Raw genomic sequence first — 21067 nt, 5'->3', positions numbered from 1 at the left:
CAGTGGTGATTTCCCCATCTTACAAGGGCTGGCTGGCCTGACCCTTCTCCCCTCTGCGGAGTGTGGCGGCGGCTGCAGCTCACCCCCTGTGGGGCAGGAGGGCCCAGGTGCGGGGCACTGGCTGCGATGCACCTGGAGAGCAGTTCAGGTGAGTGGGGCAGGACCTGTGGTTTACATTCTGCGTTGCCTGGTGCTGGGCCATTGCACAATCCCCAGCCACGCCGCACAGAGAGCCCCGAGAGGGGGCAGGGGGCCAAGCAGATGATCCAGCACGAGGGGGGAGAGGATGTGTGGCTGGGGGAGGAAAAGCCTTGGGCTGCACTGGGGGAGTGCAGAGCAGGGGTGACACCCCAAAAACCTGCAGCAAAGGGATGGACAGGTGGGGTGGGTGGATAGAAGAGGCAGCGGGGACTAAAATCTAAAAGGGGATGTGGGGTCTAGTGGTCAGAGCGGGGGAGGGGGGCTGGTGGTCAGAATTCCTGGTCTATCTCCAGCCCTGGGAGGGGAGTGGGTCCAGTGGTTAGAGTGTGTGTCGGGGGGGAGCCAGGACTCCTGGGTTCTCTCCCTGGCTCTGACTCTCTCTTGTGCAATCCCTCGGCAGTTACCCAACTCGCCAGCATGTGGGAGCGAGGGGCTGGGGCCGGGTTGTGACACGGCCCAGAGTCCTGTACTGCCCCTTTGTTACCCAACCGGGGCAGGGTGGGGGATGGCCTGGGAGACCCGCTAAGAAAGGCACTTCTGGTGGGTTTGTGTGTGGGTCACGCTGCCCCGGCTGGATAGACCCCTCTAGGTAAGAACCAGTCTCAGCCCCGGTCAGACCCTGGGAGCCAGCCCCCTCTGTCGCCACGGCCATGTCTATTGGTCTCCTGGAAAGGTCCATTCTCACGGGTAGCAGTCCAGTGGCAGTGAGTTCCACAGGCCTCGGCACACGCTGTGTGGGCAGGAGTCCTTGTGTTGGGAGCAGTGGGAGTGAACTGTGTGCGGTTGTGTCTCTGAGCACAATTGCGAATATTCTGGTGTGTGTGTGTCTGTGTGTGATTGTGAGTGTGGCTGGGGTGTGATTGTTTCTCTCTTTGCGGGTTGGGCTAGCATGCCCCTCTGGGTGTTGTGTGTGAGTGTTCTTGGGATTGCGTGAGTCCCTTTGTGCATCAATGTGTCTGTGTGTGTGTGTCACTTGCTGCAGGATACAAAATCCTGCAAAGCCCCACACACACAGCGGGGCTCAGCCCCACCAGCAGGGGGCAGCAGACACACACGTCTCTCCTGGGCCAGCTTGGACAATTTCCCATCACGACCCGGCACAGTGCTGGTGCCCCCACACGGGGTGGGCAGTGACCGGGGGCGGGGGGGGGCCAATGTGCTGGATTCAGAAGGAAGCACTTTGGGAAAATCAGCCAAGGCCCTTAGCAGAGCTGGGACACAGACCCGCCTCAATTCTCTTTTTCCTGGCCTTGTTCCAGAGCCCTCACAGCCCAATTCCTGCCCTAACGTTGAGCCCTCTACTGCACCCTGAACCTCTCATTCCAACCCCACCCAAAGCCTCACATCCTCTCAGCAGAGCCAGTGCTCTCATCCCCCTGCACTCCAACTCTCTGTCCCATGTAGCCTGATTTAGGGTGTACTAATAATATTAATTTGGAAAATATGATGAAAATTTAATTTATTAGTTTACATTTTATTTAATTTAATTGAGTTATAAAGTTACAGTTGCATTACTGCTATTCAAAAGATACATATGGCATTATATGCAACACAGTTTTGGTTAATATACTCACACCCTTCCTTGATAACCTGGTGGTAAGAGACACAGAACCAGCCTTGCAGTTCAGGTTTCTCAATTCTTGAGTGAAAGATGCAGTGCTTAGAAAAAGCTAATGTTACTTTGGGTTTACTTGAATAAGTTAAACTTAAAATCAAATCCTAATAAACAAAGAATAAAAACTTAGGGAAACCGAGCTTAGCCGAGTTACTTTGAAACTTAAAGTTTAAGAACAAGTACAGCCTACTGATATTAGATAGAGAGAGAGTGGAGGAAGTAAGACAGAATGATAGAGCGATGTGCTCTAGCGAGGTGGGTTACCTCTTTTATAGGGCACAAGTGCCGGAAATCCTTCCTCCTATGCCCAAATTTCATTCCTTACCCACAAAACGTTAGGGTACGCTTACTTCATAGGCTAGTATGTTTGTGCGTGTTGATGACATGTACATATGCACATAAGTTCCCTTGTGGTGTACATGTTAATTCTGTGGTGTTGTGGAAAAATCGACCACACCTTTGAATTTTGGATTAGGCAGCCGGAGGCACTTTTATTATAGTACAAGCATGCATGCAGGGAGAGGGTTAAGCTCCCCTCTGCCTGTTACAAATTTTACCAAGCTTATAAAGGTTAAAACCGCAAATTAGCATTTACTTAAAAGTTCCTTATTTGGGAGTATCAATTGTACCATTAGCAAGCTACTTCAGTTTTCTCCCATATATGGTGTTTCCTTTTATTGTTTCTGGGCAGTTTTCGTTGGTGGTCTGCCAGTCTTAAGACCCTTTCTTTGTGGTTACATTATACAGGCTAAAATTCATAAAGCAATCTAAAAACAAGCTGAACACTCCTTTCTTATTTCCTTCTTTTGGTTCCTCATTTTCCCTGAATGCCCTCTGTACAGATAAACATATTAAAAGCAGAAATGCAAACCTTGGCTTTATATATAACAGTTGTCTAGACTATAGGCCTTTGGGCCTAATACAATAAATGCTGCAAGCAAATAATAACCTAGGCTGGACAGGTGGGGCAAATTTTCCCTATCAGTGGGTACAACACTGAAAAACCCCTTATGCCATTCTCCATTGTCGATTGGTCTAGGTAAAGGTCTTAGACAGGCGTGGGTACTTCTCTCTGTAATTAACAAGATAAAGGTCAATTTTCCTTTCTGAGTAAAAGGTCACACTATAGAGATGCTAACTTTGCCTTAGCTTAACATACAGGATATGGCCTGTAGGTCCTCTTAAGTCATGTGCCCCAGTCCCCTAATCATTTTTATTGCCCTCTGCTGGACTCTCTCCAGTTTGTGCACATCCCTTCTCATGTGGGTCCCAACCCCAAAAGTACTCACATTTAACCCCAATGGCTCCAAAATGTACATAGGGTGCTGCCATGGTCAAGTCACTCCCGAGCTCTCCAGTGGAGCCTGCTGGCAGAGAACAAGGTGAAAATTAGCCAGGATGTTGTTCAGTCAATTCCCTCTGCTCCCAGCAGGTGGTATCGGAAACCTCCAAGATCACTCACTTCCCTTTCTCTCATCAGCTTCAGGCCCCAGGGTTACAAATGCACAAACCAGTTGAGATTCTCCCTGGGCTCAGGGTGTGGGGCTGCTCTGAGAGGATGGACTTGCAGATTTGGGATATTAGTGCAAAGATACAATTTCAATTTCTCATAGAGAAAACTGAGGGCATTGGGAAAAGTTTTCAACTAGCAATAATCACGCCTCGGATTAACCTCATTGGCTATGATACTGCCACTTCTTATTTAGTGAAAGGAAAGCTGCAGTGACAGCCTGGTTACTGAGATGCAAAACACTTTCCTCCTGGGAGAAACAAGAAGTTAGAATTAGAAATTTACATCGTTTGTTCCAATGTTGGCACATGTTTAATTTTGCTTCTGTGTAGGTTTGTTTCAGGCTGTGACTGTTTTGGTTTATTGGGTTGTTTTGTTTTTTTTAATTGGAATGGAGCTTTTAATTGACATTTTCTGGATTCGAATGGCTGACCTGCAACACCAATTTTGACATACTTCTGCATATTTTATACAGATTTGGCCAGTATTCAAGGATTTGATTCCTTTATAGGAGGTTTTAGTGGTCAGGCTTGTTTATTTTATGTTCTTTTATCATCCTGCTGTAGCACACCTTTTTGATAAAATGTTGAAATTATTAATTTATGGTATTTGTTAGTTTTTATTTTTAAAAACAAAGTTTTTCTTAATGTTTGGGTTTTAAATTAAGCATTGTTTTTTGTTTCAATTTTTCATGTTGGTTTTGGTTATTGATGGGATCTTTAAGAACTTTGAATTTAATACTAAAATTTGGACAGATTTAGATTATTTAAAGTAAACCCTGTTTACTACTTTATTTTAATAAAGATTTTATTGCTCTAACCCCTGGCCGGGGGGGGAGAGGCGATGAGCTTGGCTTTTAACTGGGAAGGAGCAGAGGCATGGGAGGCATGGCCCCCCGTGAAGGGTGGGGCAGGTGGTGGGGGGGCACAGCCCCTCCAATTTTTTTCTCTAGCCCCCCTCAACCCCCACCCAACCGAGAAGAGTCTGATGCCACCTGCTGGTCACATGGGTGTCACTGCTGCACCATGGGAAACATGCACTGTGCATAACCCAGATTGGTGTGGAAACACACTCTTTTCAATACCGTGACAGGTCCGTGGGAGTCACATGCTCCTATAAGGCAGACACGCGCTGAGCATTACGCCACCTGGCCAATGGGTGTCACTGCTGTATCAAGTGGAAAACTCCTACTGTGCATTACCCTGAAATCACCACGTGGTTGTCCACTGCTGCTCCAAGGGAAACACCTTCTGTGCATTACTCTGACTGCCCACTGGGTGGTCACTGCTGTGCCAGATGGAGACGTAAGAACGGCCATACAGGTTCCAGACGCAAAGTCCATCTGCACCCAGTATCCTCCTGATTCTGCCATCGGCCAGTATGTCCAGGTGCCCCAGGTGAATGACCAGACCCAGGAATCATCAAGTGATCCATCCCCTGTAGCCCCCATTCCCCAGCTTCTGGCAAACAGAGGCTACAGGCACCATTCCCTGTCCACTCTGGCTAATAGCCCTTGATGGACCTGTCCTCTATTAATTTAGCCAGTTCTTTTTTATTTTTAACCCTGTTATAGTCATGGCCTTCACAACATCCTGTGGCAAGGAGTTCCACATGTTAACTAGGCAACTGCCCTTAGTTTACCCTCCTCACATACCCCGGGTTTGTATAAGGAAAAAAAGGATGAGGCTGAGGAGAGCCAAGAATGTGTCCCTGTCACTGGCTGGTGTCCGGGATCAGAATTTCCTCTAGGCAGCATTGCTATGCAGGCTCCTTTGGTCAGTTTCCCATGCAGCTGTGTTCGGGGGAAGGGGGAGTAGAGGCTCATGCTCCCCAGCCCCATGCCCCTCCCCCAGCAGCGGGGAAATCCAGTCCAAATTTAACCCTGGTATGCTGGGCTCGGGGTTAGCCTGGGCCGGGGTAGGGCTGGGATAGGAATTGCGGGGGAGGACAGATGCACCTGCTGTGAGGGTGAGATCCTCCCATTCCCTGCCAACACCCCCTCACTCCTTGCAAAGCACGGCGCCCCCTAGGCACTTCTTTCTCTTTCGTGGAGGCTGTACTGCTGCCTGCTTCTCCCTTAGCATCAACTCTCCCCCACCCTGGGGCGCACTGGCATCGCCCGTCCGTGTGCAAACTGGCAGGTCCCGGTGTTGCCCATGGCGCTGTCGTGCAATTGGGGGAGCAGCTGTTGAATGGAATATGGGAGTGGGCAAGGCTGGGGAGCATGACACCTGGGTTCTCCCCCCAACTCTGGGAGGTGTAGGTTAGTGGGGAAGAGTGAGGGAGGGGGCAGGGCCTGGTGGATTCCCGGTCTCGCTGCTTTTTCTGGTTTTTCTCCTCCGGTCTGCAGCTGCCATTGGTCCTTTCTGTGCAATTTCCTTTTTCCAAATATCATTTGCTGACTTGTGTAACGTCACCCCAGAGGTGGCTGAGCATCTCAGTTTTGGGTGAGGCATCCTTGGCTGCATCACCCCCTAACCACGTATCACTCCCCCCTGCCAGGTGACCCTGCAGCACTCGGCAAAACATCCGCAAGATCTTGTGGGGTCCTTTGAGCATTGGGCAGGGAGGGTGCCAGGAGCCCTGCCCCCCCTGAGAATGGGACCCAGCCCCCCCCTACATTTTTACCAGGGAATAAAGAGGGGCAAAGGGGGGCAAAACAGAGGAGGGGGGTGGCCATGTCTGAGCATGGGGTGAAAATTGACTGGTTGGGGTGTTAAGCAGCTGGAGGCAGAGTTAGGAGAGTTGGCTGAAGGGCAAAGACAGGGATGGGGGAAGGAGCCGGAAAAATGAAAGGGTTTTTTTCAGCCCAGGGGGAGGCGCTGCCAGAGTGGCTTAAACCCCAGCACAGGCAGGGGCAGAGGGTGTAACAGTATACCCCCGGGGGGCTGATACTACCAGTGTTTGCAAAAACTGGTTGGGGGAGGCAGAGGGGCTTTTCTAGTTTCCCCTCCCACAGTGCAGCACCTCTCAGCATGGGCTTCCCAGGGCTGGGCTCTTAAAGGCACAGGCATCCCACTGCCTAGACACTGCAGCTCCTCTCTGATGTGACCTACTGAGGTGCTGCAGTAGGAGACTCAATTCAGTGAAACCGGCATTTCCTATACGCCCCCCAGCCAGGGGGCTGTGCACCCCTCCCCCGAATTTCCCCAACACCCCCCAGTGGTCAGGTAGTTACATGCAGCGCTGCCAATGTTGTCACTGGTTGCAAATCTGAATGGAAATTGAAAACAATAACACACACTTTAAAAAGCAGATACAACATATGAAAAATACTTGTACCTGAGAAAGTATAATAGGGTTGGAAAGTCTGGACAAAGCCAGGATTCCTCACCCAGCTGTTGTGTTTGCTGACAATGTCGGTCCATTGGCTTCCGCAATGTTGGCCAACCTCAGAATTTCAAATGATGATTTGGAAGCAAGGTGTGAATGAGCTCTGCCCTGACAGCTAGTGACCAGCCAGGGTTGTGGGAGGCTTTGGGACCAGACTGTATTTACATGAACTCACCTACTCTGCCGAGGTGTCCAGCAGACAGAGCTGGGCCGCTTCTGCTCTAGGTGCCCAGAGGAGGAGGGAAGGTGTGTGGGGCTCTTCCTCCCTTCTGCCAAGCCCTGACTATCAATCCCAGCCCTGACCCTCCTTTCTTCAAGCGCCATGTGGGTGCCAGGAAGCACAAGGGCCAAACTTGTGGGCCTCAGGTGAAGCAGCAACCATCCGGGTAGCAAGTTCTAGAGCCGCAACCCATTGTGGCCATCCCAGCCAAAGACCTGGCCCTAGGAGGGTTGAGTCACCCAGCAGGAGGGGGGAGACTGGCTCTTGCACAGCTGGAGACAGGGAAGTGGAGCAGTATGAGCTCCAGGGCTTTACCACAAGTTCCCACTGAGATTTGAACTCAGATTGCAGGATTCAGAGTCCTGAGTGCTGCCTGTTACACCATGGGACCAGCTCATGCTTCCTTCTCTGCACATCAGTGACCCTCATGGGGCCGGCTCATGTAAGGGACTGTTGGCCCCTTACTAAAGCTTAGTGGGGGGTTTGGTTGGCTAGTTCCCAGTCCCAATAGAAGGGGGAAGGGCCAATGGGAAATCAGGACCCTGAGACTGACAGTCCCCTGGGCACTTGCCTCTGTGCTTGAAGGAAGCAGGGCCAGGCTTCATGGGCTGGGCAGGCGGGAGCCCAGCACCTCTCCTCCTCTGGGCACCTAGAGCAGAGGCAGCTGGTGCTGACTGCTCCAAGGGAAGGCTTAAAAGCAACTGAGGCCAGGGCAAGAGGAGGGGGAGGACCATGCTTATGTGTGGCCAGCAGACAGCCACAGGGCCAGCCTGCTCCATGCTGTGCTGAACCGCACTGAAGGCCACCCACAGGCCACCTGCAGATAAGCTGCTGATGCTCTGTGGCCCAACATCAGAAGAAGGTAGGAAAGCAGGGCCAGCCCCCCTGGTGTGTCCTCTTATGGTTCCCACCCCAGCTGCTCACTTGTGGTAGTGGAGCTGGCCCATTTTCTTTGGCAAGTCAGGGAAGGGCAAAGGTGAGACTGGAAGCACCTGGGGCTCATGCCCCAGCCTTTGTGACACCCAACCCCCAACTCCTTCCCGGGCTCTAGCTGAAGCCAGAGCACTGAGTTTGAGTGACCAAGAAGAGGTTCCAGCTGTGAAGAAAGCAGGACTTGCAGCACAAAGTGAGCACAACCATGAGGGGACTCAAATCCTGAATCATCCGATCCACAGGGAGATGCCTCATCCTTTAGGCCACATGATGAAGTGGGTCTAAACACTTCTTTGGAAAAGCCGGGACACTGTGTTTCTCAGGTCATCTACTGAGGGGGGTCGAGACGCTCTGGGCACAAGAAGTTAAGTTCCCAGCGACACGTGAGACTTAATTGTATGGGGCCAGGTGCAGGGCTTTGGCAGGGAGGCTCGGGCATGGGGGATTGAGGTGCAGCAGATGGACCGGCTGTCTAGGCACAGAGATTTAGTCTCCCTGAGGAGGAGGAGGAATCCTTCTGACAGGCAGTGGCTGTGCAGAAAAAGAGGAGGGGTTCCTGGGACTTTTTTTTGCCTCTCTTTTGCCTGCCTGCTCACCTCTTGTGCTGAAGGGTGAAGATTTTTTTTCAGGTAGCTCAGTTGGTAGCACATCAGGCTCTTAATCTGAGGGGTCCAGGGTTCAAAGCCCCTGTCTGGGTGCTTGGTTTTTAAGTTGCCTGGTTGTGCCAGGAGCCAAACTCTGTTCACAGCCACATGCGGATTCCCAGAAGCTGTGGCCATTTCCTGGAATGATTCCTTTCCTTAGCAATCAGGAGATGAGGCCACATCCACAGGCTGAGGCCTAGAACACGCAGTCTCTGGCCCCCAGGAAGTGCTGTGGGGCTGGGTGCTGAGAAAGCCCAGAGGGGGAGCAGCAGAGATGGGGGCGGGAAGGGGGAGAGAGAAGCAATGAGGACAGAGCACAAGTGTACAGGGGGCATCTGGTCTGGCTATTGGGGGGAACTTCCCTGGTTTATACACGACCCTGGTGGAATTGGCCAGTGGAAGGATCTGAGTCCCCACCCCCTTACCCAGAGGCTGCCTGACCTCAAGGACTGTCAGGATACAGATATTCAGGCCAGTCTGCAGAGGCCTGTACTTTAAGAATTTAGGTGTATTTTTATCACTTAGCTAGTTATAAAGATATAAAAGAAAGAATAAAAAATCACTGTCTGTCTGTGTAATGGCCTTCTCTTACTGTGACAGTCTGAGGCCTGGTTCTTCGGCTAGGCAGCAAAGGCAGCCATAAGCTGGGAAGTGTATGGTCACATCCTCACATTCCCAACTAGTCACATTGAACTAAGGTGCTATTGGGCTGTTAGGAATACAATCCTGCCCTGATATTCCATCACCTCTAGAGAAAGGGAAACTTAGTTTGGTAGCATCCTGTCTGGCAAGAACTCACTTATCAATAGACACAGCTGGAAAACCCTTATGTCTGGATAGATATAGTTGTGAAATCCTCCCTTCTGTATTGTTTTGTATGTTTATTTGCATGGTCTCTGTCTGGTTCTGTGATTGTTTCTGTCTGCTGTATAATTCATTTTGTTGGGTGTAAACCAATGAAGGTGGTGGAATATAATTGGTTAAATAACCATGTTACAGCATGTTAGGATTGGTTAGTTACATTTCAGTAAAATGATTGGTTAAGGAATAGCTAAGCAAAACTCAGGTTTTACTATATAGTCTGCAGTCAATCAGGAAGGCGGGGGGTGGGGTGGGACCAGGGACTGGGGATGGGGGAATTGGGATCATGTTTTTCTACAGGGGGAAATGGGAACAGGGGATGGGAACAGAAACAGGGACACAGACAAGGCTCTGTGGTGTGAGAGCTGAGAAGGGGACACTAAGGAAGGAAACTGGAATCATGCTTGCTGGACGTTCACCCCAATAAACATCGAATTGTTTGTGCCTTTGGACTTCGGGTATTGTTGCTCTCTGTTCATGCGAGAAGGACCAGGGAAGTGAGAGGGTGACGGAATAAGCCCTCTAACACTGTCATTTGTTGCTCTAGGCTCCATTCACATCCCACTCCTGACACAATCACTGTCTTCTATCTGACAAAATAGCCTAATTTCAACCTCTCCTGTAACATTACACCACCAACTATTTAGCATTTGTATGAGAGAAGTTGGAGGGAATTCAAACATTTTCAAATGGCAAAACTTTTCCCCCGGCCTGGTCAGTGAATCCTATGGTGAGAAACTTTCTGTGCATTTCAGTTTCTTGTATTGTTGGAGGGGGCTGAGGTGCTGGAAGGGAAATGTCCATGGAAAACTTGGACATCACTGTTGTCCGGAAAAAGGCAGGTGTTAGACACAAATCGCTTCTCGTATTCCCGTGGAATCCGAGTCTAGCTGAAGAATTTATGTCTATCCTAGAGAGAATCATTTCCATTGTAAATACAAATAAAATGAGATCTTCAGGTCGAGTCAGCGCCTTTTAAAAGTATTTACTGAGAAAAAAGCCATTCTTTGCCTTGTTGATAAGGACAAGAAGCCCTCTTTTCCTTTCTATTTCAAATGTGAAATGAATGGAGATTTTCATTGAAAAACTTCTGGTTTTTAGGGGGAATTGAACCCAGGCCATGGCTGTTAAAACACCAGAACCTACTGCTTAAAGCACCAGGGAGGGCTGTTGTTCTCTGACAGCCAGCATTGTTTTTTTCAGCCTCCTACTTCACCAATGTCAGACTCTGAGTGCAGTTAAGCTCTGGAATAGGCTCCCAAAGGCGTCTGTGGTGTCTCTCTCCTCAGAGGTTTTTAAGAACAGGTTGAACAAACCTCTGTCGAGGATACACTTGCATATACTTGGTCCCATAGACAACCTGCTCTTGCTCTATCTGCTACCGTTCATCGTGTTTGGATGTAAAGGTGGGAAATGATGGAGAAATTGGCCCCTCTTTCAAGTTTAAATGTTGTAAACTTCTACATCTAGACCGGGGTGGTCAACCTGAGCCAACGTAACTGCCAAACGTGCACCTTTGTATGCAACTGCTGAGTCAGTTGTGAACCTTGCTACCATTATCATTATCCCTTTGAAATAATGATGGTGATGGACACTTGGCTGTATATTCCCAGAGTGCCCTGGACGTCTACAGGCTGCATTTAGCCAATCCAACCATTTGGCACTTACAGATGGGCACCTCTGTATTGTGCATGAGTCTTGTACAGCTATGAAAGGCTGGTAGATGCTGATATTTTCCCATCTTTTTAACCAGCGCTAATACCCAGCCAGGCCAGGGCTGGGAAGAGAGAGAGAGAGCAGCAGGTTTCCCCTATTGTGGCTGTCTCACTTTTTCTGGACTAGCTTCACCTCTGCACCAACTTGTGCTTTTTGTAGGTGACCCTGGCTAGCTCAGTTGGCAGAGCATCAGACTTTTAATCTGAGGGGCCAGGGTTCAAGTCCCTGGTCAGGTGAAAAATTTCTCACTGTGAGTATAAAAATCTGTCTTTCTGGAGTCTTGTTCAGTGTTATTCTTTCTCTCCAGGATTTTGCCTTTCCTAAGAAGGGCCTTTCTGTGGGGGGGATTGAAGGAGCAACTCCTTGACATCCCCTCTGTCCTTGCAGGCTGGAGGAATAAAGTCCTCTGGGCATATAGCATGTTCCTCCCCTGCAGACACAAACACACAGAATATTCATAAGGAATTAGAATTAGAATCCACCACTTTCCTTGGTAGCTTGTTCCTGTGGTGAATCATCCTCGCTGTTGAATATTTGTGCCTTAGTAGTAATATGAATTTGTCTCTTTTCACCTTCCAGCCATTGGGTCTTGTTATGCCTTTCTCTGCTCCATTAAGGCCCTTCAACACTTCAGTGAAATCACCTTTTCAATCTTCTTTTGATAAGGCTAAACAGGTTGAGCTCGTTCAATAGCAAAGAGCCACCAAATGTTCTGAGGGCTGGAGAAAAAAATATCTTCTAGGGAAATGTGGTGGATTCTCCATCTCCTGATGTCATTTAATGAAGACTAGACGCCTTTCTGGAATGTGTTTGCCCCAAAAGTAGCTATTGTGTCATACAGGAGGCCTGTGATATGCAGGGGGTCAAATAAGATGCTCTAATGGTCTCTTCTGGCCATAAAGTCGACTAATTTCTGAAAAACTGAGTGTAGCATTGGGAGCAGCATCTGATGTTTTCCTGTCTAGCCGGCTTGCTTCCTAGAACGAAACGCTCCTTGAGTGGGGTGATCCACAGGGAGTAGCTCAAACCTCCAAAGTGCCTGGGCAGGGGCAGGACATTAGCACAGCAAGGGAGGGGTGTGGCAGTGACATCACAAAGGCCTTTTGCAGGACCTCAGGACTATTGGTCAAAGGTGGTGGGGAGGTGGTGACCTCACAGAGAGATGCTGACATCAGCCAGGCAGGACAGGGGCGAGGGGCCAGGGAAACCTCAGAGACCCTGTGGCTTTGCTTCAGCAAGTCTCCTTCTCCAGGTCTCTCTTTGAGGACTGAGAGAGTATTCGGGTTCAGGCACGTGAGCGCCAGGAGGAACCTCTTTTGAGTTTTCTCCTTCGCTTTTAGTGATTTTACTAGTAAACAGAAGTCCCTGTTTAGAAGGTAAGAGCCTCCTCGAGGTTTGAAACCTGTTCAGTCTGATCCATCTGGTGACCATTGAATTCTAGGCATGGAAAACACGAGCTTAAGGAGGCAGAATTTTATTGCGTACCTGGGATTTTGTCCCTTAGAATCACTGGGGTCATTAGGGTTTGTCTTTTTGGTTTCACCTTTTCCTCCATCCCTCCCTCCTTTTTCTTTGTCTCTTGCTTCTTTTGTCCTTTCTCCTGTTCCCCTCCCAACACCAGGAAGGCATTTTTCTCCAGCCCTCAGAACACTTCGTGGCTCTTTGGTCATCAGACTCCTGAACTGCAGCTGGATGTGGCTCTTTTTCTTCTGCATAGCACAGCTTCTGGAGAAGAGGGATCTGCAAATGTACATTCGTATGATCCCTTTGTTTAATTGATGAAAACATAAACTAGACACTTAGAGGATTGTAACTGATTTCAGCTGATGGACAGCTTTGCTAGGTTTTTATGCATTTGGGACAGCGAAATGTTGAGTGTTTACATTGATATCAAGCACTCCTGTATAGAGGAGCCCCTGAACATAATGGAGAATGGAAATGAAAATGTTTTCCTTTTTTTTGAAAAAAAAGTAAGAGGGTTATAAGAGAACATGCAGGTTTGAACTGAGGACTACTTAAACTGCAGTCAAGCACTTTAACACTGAGCAATATCCCCATGACAACGGAATCATAATGTCCAGCACTTTGAAGGACAGACCCTACTTCATCGAGGTCCTTTGCCATTCCCAGACCACAGGTGGTTTTAAAAATGGGGTTTGATTAAACTTCTTAAATGTGGCAAACACCACAGCTTGCACACCCACCGATATAGCTTCTCCCACTGACATAGCTGCCACCTCTTGGGAAGTGGATTAACTGCACCCACAGGAAAACTCTCTCCCCTCAGTATAGAGGAGTGGTTCTCAAACTGTGTCAGGACCCCAAAGTGGGTCATAACCCTGTTTTAATGGGGTCGCCAGGGCTGGCATTAGACTTGTTGGTGCCTGGGGCTGAAACCAAAAGTCTGAGCCCCACCACCCAGGGCTGAATCCCTCAAGCTCTGGTTTTGCCCTCCCCTAACTGGGGCAGGGCTCAGGCTTTGTCTCCTCTGCCTGTGCTCAGTGTAGAGGGGCTTGGTGCGTCTTTCTAGGGTCAGGTAGTAAGTTGGTTTTTTTGGTAGAAAGGGGTTGCAGTGAAAGGAAGTTTGAGAAACCCTGGCATAGAGCCTCTGAGTATGTCTAGACTTGGCTCCCTGTGGCAAATCAGACACTGAAAGTGCAGCCATGGAGACACCACACACCAGCCTTGCCTAGCAGGCAAGAATCAAACCTCCACAGACAAATGCCTGTTGCTTTCTAACCCATCTCCCTCAGCCACCACCACTTAACAAAGGGGCTTTTCTACACGATGGTTCTGGTCTCACTGAAGGGTCATTTCCAATTGTTTGCTCAGACCAGCATTAGGGGAAATGGTGCCCTGGGCAAAGCTTGTACTTTGGCACTTCCCCATTGCCCCTGGACGATCCCCACTCCCCCTTTACCGCTAGCTCCTGCACTCCCAACCCTTGCACCTCCTTCACCCCTAACTCCTGCCCCCTCCTGTGCCCACTTTGCCCTTAACTCCCTGTGCCACCAGCCATTGCCCCTCTCCTGCAGCCCCTTCACATGGTTCCAGTGCTAGGGGCCCCGCACTTGTTCTCCCTTTCCCTGGGCTTTGGCATCACTAGCCCCTGCTTAGCGAGTAGGGTTCAGTGGTCCCCAAAAAGTGGGGCATGACTCCTAGGGGGACACAGAGGAACATTCATGGAGTCAATGAAATCAATTGAGCTTCTTCAGTCTCTCGCTTGCAGATATTTCCCTTGTTTTTAATGGCAAAAATCCTGATCTTTCCAATGGGAGCTGCTGCTTCAATGTTCAGTTTGGGGAGGGATTTGGCTGCACTCAGAGATCTGCCCGCGGGTTACAATCCTGCGAATCCGAAGGGTCGAACGCAAACAGCGTTTAGATGGGACCGTTAGTGCCGCCCCCGTGTGGCCAAAGGTTAGAACTGACCAGCAGAGTTTACAGCTGGAGCCTGGGACGCTCCTGAGCAAACTGGGCAGGAAGCCTCTCGCGTGGGATCCTCGCTGTGCAGCAGGAGGCGGAGGGAAGGTGATTGTCAGGGCTCAGGGCTGCACCCTGCCAGGCTGAGCTGGTGTCTGTGCTAAGCTCGGCATCAATCAGGTGATTCTGGGAAGTTCACCCTCCACCAAAGGAGGGTGAAGCAGGTCACCCCTGGAGCAGGGTAAAGCTGCAGGGTGAGAGTGGGGTTGCTGCCCCTGTGAACAGCTGCTTAGCACCGCCTGGGCAGGACAGGGAGAGCCAGTTATACCTCCCCCCAGCCTGTATCGGGGACTGGGAGCACTCACACCCTGGGGACCCACCCAGCAGAGATCTGCTGGGGGGGAGAGTGGCACCCACACACCCAGGATCTTGTAGGGGGGGACAAGGGCATCCACAACTCCGGGATCCTCTGCAGAGGGACGGACACGCCACACACCCAGGATTCTGTATGGGGGGCAGAGGTACCCGGACACCTGGCGGGGGATGGGGGCACCGAAACGTCCGGGATCTTACCTGGGAGGACAGCAGCACCTGCAGCTCGACATGAGACGGGGGCGGGGGGAGAAGGAGCATTTCCCAGGTTCCAGGCTGTCCCCGTCTGGCCAAGGCACAGAGCTCACAAGCAGAGTTTAAAAGCTCCAGCTGCCAGGCTGTGAAAAAAAGCCGGGCCCTGTGGCTGGTGCCTGTGATCCCAGCTCCTGGGAGGCTGAGGCCGGCGGATCGCTTGAGCTCAGGAGTTCTGGGTTGCAGGGGGCTGTGCCGATCGGGTGCCCGCACTAAGCTCAGCATCAATATGGTGATCCTGGGGGAGTTTGGGGTCCCCAGGTTGCCTAAGAAGGGGTGAACCGGCCCAGAACAGAAATGGAGCAGGTCAAAACTCCTGTGCTGATCAGTAGTGGGATCGCGCCTGTGAATAGCCCCTGCAGCATAGCCTGGGTGAGACATGGTCTCTTTTTATACAGACACCCCCCACAGAGCCTGCAGGGCGGGATGGGAGCACCCACACGCTGGGGATTCTGACTTGGGGGGGAGGGACGCACCCAAGCAACACGGATCTGGAAAAGGGGAACAGAGACACCCACAGATCCCAGATGGGGTCAGGCAGGGGAAACCCACTCCCTCCACACAATGTTCTTATCTGGAGGTGAAGCCAGGGAAACCACATGGAGGATTCTTATCTGGGGAACTGGGGGGACCCACTTACCACCAGAGATTCTTAAGGGCAGGAGGAACAGGGACTCCCACCTCTGGAGCATGGGGGTGGGTCGCCTGCTGGGCTCATCTGGGCATATTTTCACCTCGTCAGTTCCCTGCCATTGCCCTTGGGGGCCCCTTGTTCGCTGCCTCTGGTACCCAGTTTAGCCTCCTTCCTGAGGGCTGAAACGCTTTGATCTGTCTAAGGTCTGTGGGATCAATACGTGTCATGGTGTAATTCTGTGTTATTCGGGGGTCAGACTAGCTGAGCTAATGGCCCCTTCTGCCCTTAAACGCCATGAAAACATTTCCCTGGTTTCTCCTTGCGCCTGACAGACACCACGGTGAGGGGCCCGATAGAAGATCCTGGGCACAGCGCTCTGGCTCTTACTTTACTTGGGGACGTCAGCGCTTTCCTAGCAAAGCTGCTGCTAAAGCGCTGGATTTGGGGAACTGTTCGGCTCTGATTCAGAGATCTGCCTGCGGTGTGTGAACCTGCCACGAGGAGTGGGAAACGCAACCAGCACCGGGAGGCGTTGGCTGAGCTCCGGGCTGCCCCCGTGTGGCCAAAGCTTAGAACTGAACAGCGGAGTTTAAAGCTGGCGCTGGGAGGAACCTGAACACGCGGGGCACGAAGGCTCCTGCGTGTAACGCTTGTTGGGTGGGCAGCTGAGCGTAGCTGATTGCCGGAGTTCAGGGCTGCACCCCGGAGTGCTGAGCAGGTGTCTGTGCTCAGGTTGGCCTTGCTATGATGGTTTCTGGGAAGTTTGGGGTCACCAGTCTCCCTAAAGAGAGAGGAGCCAGGTCAGCCCACGAAAGGAGGCCGGCAAAACACTGGTACCAAGTGGCAGTTGCACTGCCCCTGTGAAGAGCCGCTGCAGTCCCGCCAGGGAGAGCCGGTCTCTCTTTATGCAGCCCCCCCCCCATTCCTCAGGACAAGGGTTGTGCTCAAAGATCTGTGCCCTGTGTTTTCACCTCCATGTGAAGCGCACAGTGCAAATAACCCTCAGCACATTAGCTCAGTTCCAGGCTCCACTTCCACCGGCTCAGGCAAGATGGTGCAGAGGAGCCCCTGGGTGGCTGTGGGCCTGGGGAGGATGGCTTTTGATTTTTCAGCCTGACCGCTACAGGCAGCAAGGCCAAAAGTCAGATGGCCGGCTCTCCCGTCCACCATGCTCATCAGGAGCCCTTAGTCGACAGGCTCGCAGAATGCGGGCATTGCCCCCCACTACCTCTCGCATGCAAAGCGAGCGCTCTGCCGCTTGAGCTAATTCCCCGCAGCTGGCCTGACTCTCAGGCACCGGGCAAAAAAAGGCAAGGGCTCTGTGGCCTTAAGCAGAACACAGCCTGAAATGGGGGGGAGGGGGGCGTGCTACCCAGAGCTGGGGAAGGGGGTCCGAGTCCCAGCCACGCTCCTCGGCACAAACACCAACGCTCCCTCCCTGGAGTTTGTCTGGGCTGAGAGTTAGCCCCTGAAACAAGCACCAAACTTCAGACGACAACACAGGGATAGATCACTTGACGATTGCCTGCTCTGGCTATTGCCTCCGAAGCGCCTGGCATCGGTTACTGTCAGAAGACGGGATAGTGGCCTAGCTGGACCATCGGTCTCACCCAGGAGGGCCGTTCCTATCTTCACCACTTTCCTCTAACCCAAGCAAAGCCAGGAGCAGGCCCAGCTCAGCAACTCTAGCAGACTCCCTGGCCCCCGGCCCAGCATACAGCAAAACGACCCTGCCTCCGCCAGGATAGACAGCCACCGACTCCCTCTTCCAGACCAACGCAGCCCTTCCCCGCTTTGGCTGTCTCCAAGCTGTCTGCGTGCTCTGCTCTGCTCCACGGCTGCCATGCTGCCTGAGATCAGGAGGCTGCGAGGTCTCACGGTCTCAGCTGAGCTGGTATCGCGTGCCACCCCGCCCATCTCCTCATTCCCTTCATGGACCCCTGGGATGTGAGTAATTCTGTATTTGAGTGGCTCTCCCTTCCGGCCAATGAGCTTGGCGTAGACTAGCAGGGAGGGAGGAGGAAAGGGATTGTGCTCCAGTGAGAGCTCAGAAAGAAAGGTGCAGGTCCCCCACTAGAGCCCAGCCCAGCAGAGCAAAGCAGAGCAGAGCAGGCTGGAGAATGTGTGTCTGGGTCTGACTACTTCTCCCATGCTTTTCCATTTGAGCTAACTTCCCCCAGCTGTCTCCAGCCTCCCAGTCAGCGCAAGGGGGAGAAGGGCCGGGGAGGAAGAGCTTTGTGCTCCGCAAGGGCTGGCTTTTTGGGAGGCCAAGCGGGGAGAGGGATGGAGGCCACTGGAGGAGCTGAGCCGGCTTCTAAAAGAAGGTCCTGGGGCTGCCTTGCCGCTGTAGAATGCGGGCATTGATCCTGCTGCCTCTCGCATGCAAAGCGAGTGCTCTACCACTTGAGCTAATTCCCCTACCTTGGCAAGTAGTGTCTCGATCCATCCATTCGATAATGGAGGCCACATCGTTCCCCGCGCCAGCCAGTGACTCCTTCCAAAAGGGTCAGGCAAGGCAAGGCTTGCTGTCAGCCAGCTAGCTCAGTTAGTTAGAGCATGGTGCTAATAATGCCAAGGTCATGGGTTCAAGCCTCATGCTGGCCACTCGGGGAGGGTGGCTTCTGCTCTTTTGACTGACTGCTAGGGGTGGCAGAGGCCAAAACCAGGTGGGCCGGGAGCGGGCAAGAGCCCTGCTGGGCGCAGGTGCCGGGCAGGACCAAGCTCCATGACACCCCCTTCGGCTCCCCTCCCTGGGCACCTCGCTCCACCTGCTGCCTGAAAGGAACTTGGAGACGGGTGAGCCCGGCCGGCTGCCTTCCAGGCTCATAGGAGGCCAGGCTTGAGCTGCCCGCCCGCAAAGCCAAAATCGCAGGCCTGCCGGCTCGCCCCCATTGGCCACAGGGGGTTGACCTGATGGCCCGAATTCTTGCCGGCCGCCAGCTCCACCCAAATGTACCCGACGCCGGATCACGCTCCCCAGCCCAAGCCACAGAGGAAGGCTTAATACTCGGCACCCCAACCTAGGGGAGAGGCTTCACACTCCGCCGGCGCAGGGTGACCTTTGGGACTTCCCTGGACACCATCCTCCCACCGCCCACAGCCAGACCCCCCAAGCCCACCCCTCCGACAGGAAGGAGTAGGAGGACCACTCCGCCCAGGAGCACCACCACTCAAAGTCAGCTTCACTTGCTTTCTCTTCTACCCCTTTCCTCCCAAGTTATGCGCGCCTCACGGGAGCCGGCCCTGGGAAAACGCAGGCACCGCACTCTGACTGGCGCAAGCCAAACGCCCACACCGAGAGTTTAGCACGGGCTCTTGAGGCACTGGAGGAACCCCATGCAGACGCACTGACGGAGCTAAGCTTTACGGCCAAGGGCCCTACCTGTGCAGAAAGCCAACTTGCTTGTGAAAAAGACTCCTCTTTCGGCTCCCCTTCCAAAACTTCCAAATGCCTCCAAATGGGAAAAAAACACACTGAAACACCCAAACGGTCCTAACACTGGGTTCAGGACCCGCCAATCAGAGTCTGGAGTTCTGCCCATGGTGTCTGTACTATTGACAAACACTAATTGCCACAATCTATTTGAAGCAGGGTCAGTATGAAGTCTACCCTGCCACCTGTTGGTGATCAGTTGTCAAGGCCTTTTGGGGCTGATGTCATTTTCATGGTTACACCCACCCCGGATTGCATGATGGGAGTGCTTTTCCAAATGGTCATTTCAGCTGCTGTGCGATGCCCAGTCTCTTTGTTATTAGGCCAGGAGTAATCCAGTGTATTTTCCTGTTGATTTTGGATCAAGGACAGAGAAACTGTACCTGGCATTTGAGGCCTGAGAGCGTCACCCTGGCCTGAAAAGTACTCACTATTAAGGGGTATGGGTTCCTAATGGCAAAACATAGTGGGAGTTTGGATTGGTTGTTTATTGGTCTCTTGTATGAGTTAGGGTTGTTGATATTCTTGCTGGTGTGGAACTACAGAGGTGGTTTTGAAGTTCTTCAAATTGTTGTTAGTGTTGTAATTGTTTATCCTAAGTTTATGCCATTAGATCTTTTTCATGGTGTATTTTGTTTCTGAGGGCTTGGCTACACTTGCAAGTTGCAGTGTTGGTGGAGGCTTTTCAGTACTGCGATTATTCTTTGTCCACACTTGCAAGGCACATCCAGGGCTGTGCACCTGTTGGGGTATAAGGAATGCAGCGCTGGTGATCCAGTGCTGCTCATCAGGTGTGGACACACACCAGTGCTTTAATTGGCCTCCAGGGAATAAGGAGATATCCCAGAATTCCTGTTCAGCCACTCTGCTCATCAGTTTGCACTCTTCTGCTCTGGCCTCAGGTGACCTGCCCCTTAAGTGCCCCGGGAATTTTAAAAATCCCCTTCCTGTTTGCTGCAGCCAGGTGTGGAGTGCAATCAGTTAATCTTTCCAGGTGACCATGCCTCCACGCGGCAAACGAGCCCGAGCATGGAGCAATGGCGAGTTGCTGGACCTCATTAGTGTTTGGGGGGAGGAAGCTGTGCAGTCCCAGCTGCGCTCCAACTGTAGGAATTATGATATCTTTGAGCAGGTATCAAGGTCCATGCTGGATAGGGGCCATGATCGGGACGCGCTGCAATGCAGGGTTAAAGTAAAGGAGCTGCGGAGTGCCTATTACAAAGCCCGCGAGGGGAACCGCCGATCCGGCGCTGCCCCCACGACCTGCCGTTTTTACAGGGAGATGGACGCGATACTTGGGGGTGACCCCACTGCCAATCCGAGGACCACGATGGACACTTCTGAGCAGGGTGGGGGGACAGGAGCAGCAGGAGGAGGAGGAGGCGGGGGGGTGGAAACCGTGAGTGAAGCTACTGGGATAGGGGAAGACACCCCAGAGTCCCAGGAGGCATGCAGCCAGGAGCTCTTCTCAAGCCAGGAGGAAGGAAGCCAATCGCAGCAGCCAGCAGTTGCTGAAGGACAAACAGAGGAGCGAGTTACTGGTAAGCAACTTTTATTTTCAGGGTAGAAATGTTTCGGGAGAGGAGGTGGGGTTAGGGCTGCATACATGCATGCCTAGATGTGGAATAGCCCATTGATGTAGTCTATCACATCGCGGTAATCGGCTGCAGTAATCTCCTCAAAAGTTTCAGCCAGAGCGTGGGCAATGTGCCTGCGCAGGTTTATAGGGAGAGCCACTGTGGTCCTTGTCCCAGTCAGGCTAACGCGTCCGCGCCACTGTGCCGTGATGGGTGGGGGGACCATTGCTGCACACAGGCAAGCTGCATAGGGGCCAGGGCGGAATCCGCATTGCTGTAGAAGACCTTCCCGCTCTTCCCTGGTGACCCGCAGCAGGGAGATATCTTCCAGGAGTAACTCCTGT

The 21067-nt window shown here is 52.0% G+C and overlaps 2 non-coding genes and 1 pseudogene across 2 annotated transcripts; 2 read left to right on the top strand and 1 right to left on the bottom strand.

Annotated features, from left to right (window-relative positions):
- Positions 1-3400: 3400 nt before the first annotated feature.
- LOC123360674 lies at positions 3401-3522 on the bottom strand (annotated as a pseudogene).
- A 7674-nt stretch (positions 3523-11196) lies between these two features.
- On the top strand, positions 11197-11270 carry TRNAK-UUU. The gene has a single exon. It is a non-coding gene; the product is annotated as a tRNA-Lys (tRNA).
- Positions 11271-18243: 6973 nt separating this feature from the next.
- TRNAI-AAU lies at positions 18244-18317 on the top strand. The gene has a single exon. It is a non-coding gene; the product is annotated as a tRNA-Ile (tRNA).
- Positions 18318-21067: the final 2750 nt, after the last annotated feature.

This window comes from Mauremys mutica, unplaced genomic scaffold (genome assembly GCF_020497125.1).
Source record: "Mauremys mutica isolate MM-2020 ecotype Southern unplaced genomic scaffold, ASM2049712v1 Super-Scaffold_100292, whole genome shotgun sequence".
In the NCBI taxonomy this organism is placed as follows: Eukaryota; Metazoa; Chordata; order Testudines; family Geoemydidae; genus Mauremys; species Mauremys mutica.
The sequence above is the reverse complement of the archived record's forward strand: the minus strand, read 5'-3'. Positions and strand labels throughout refer to the sequence as shown.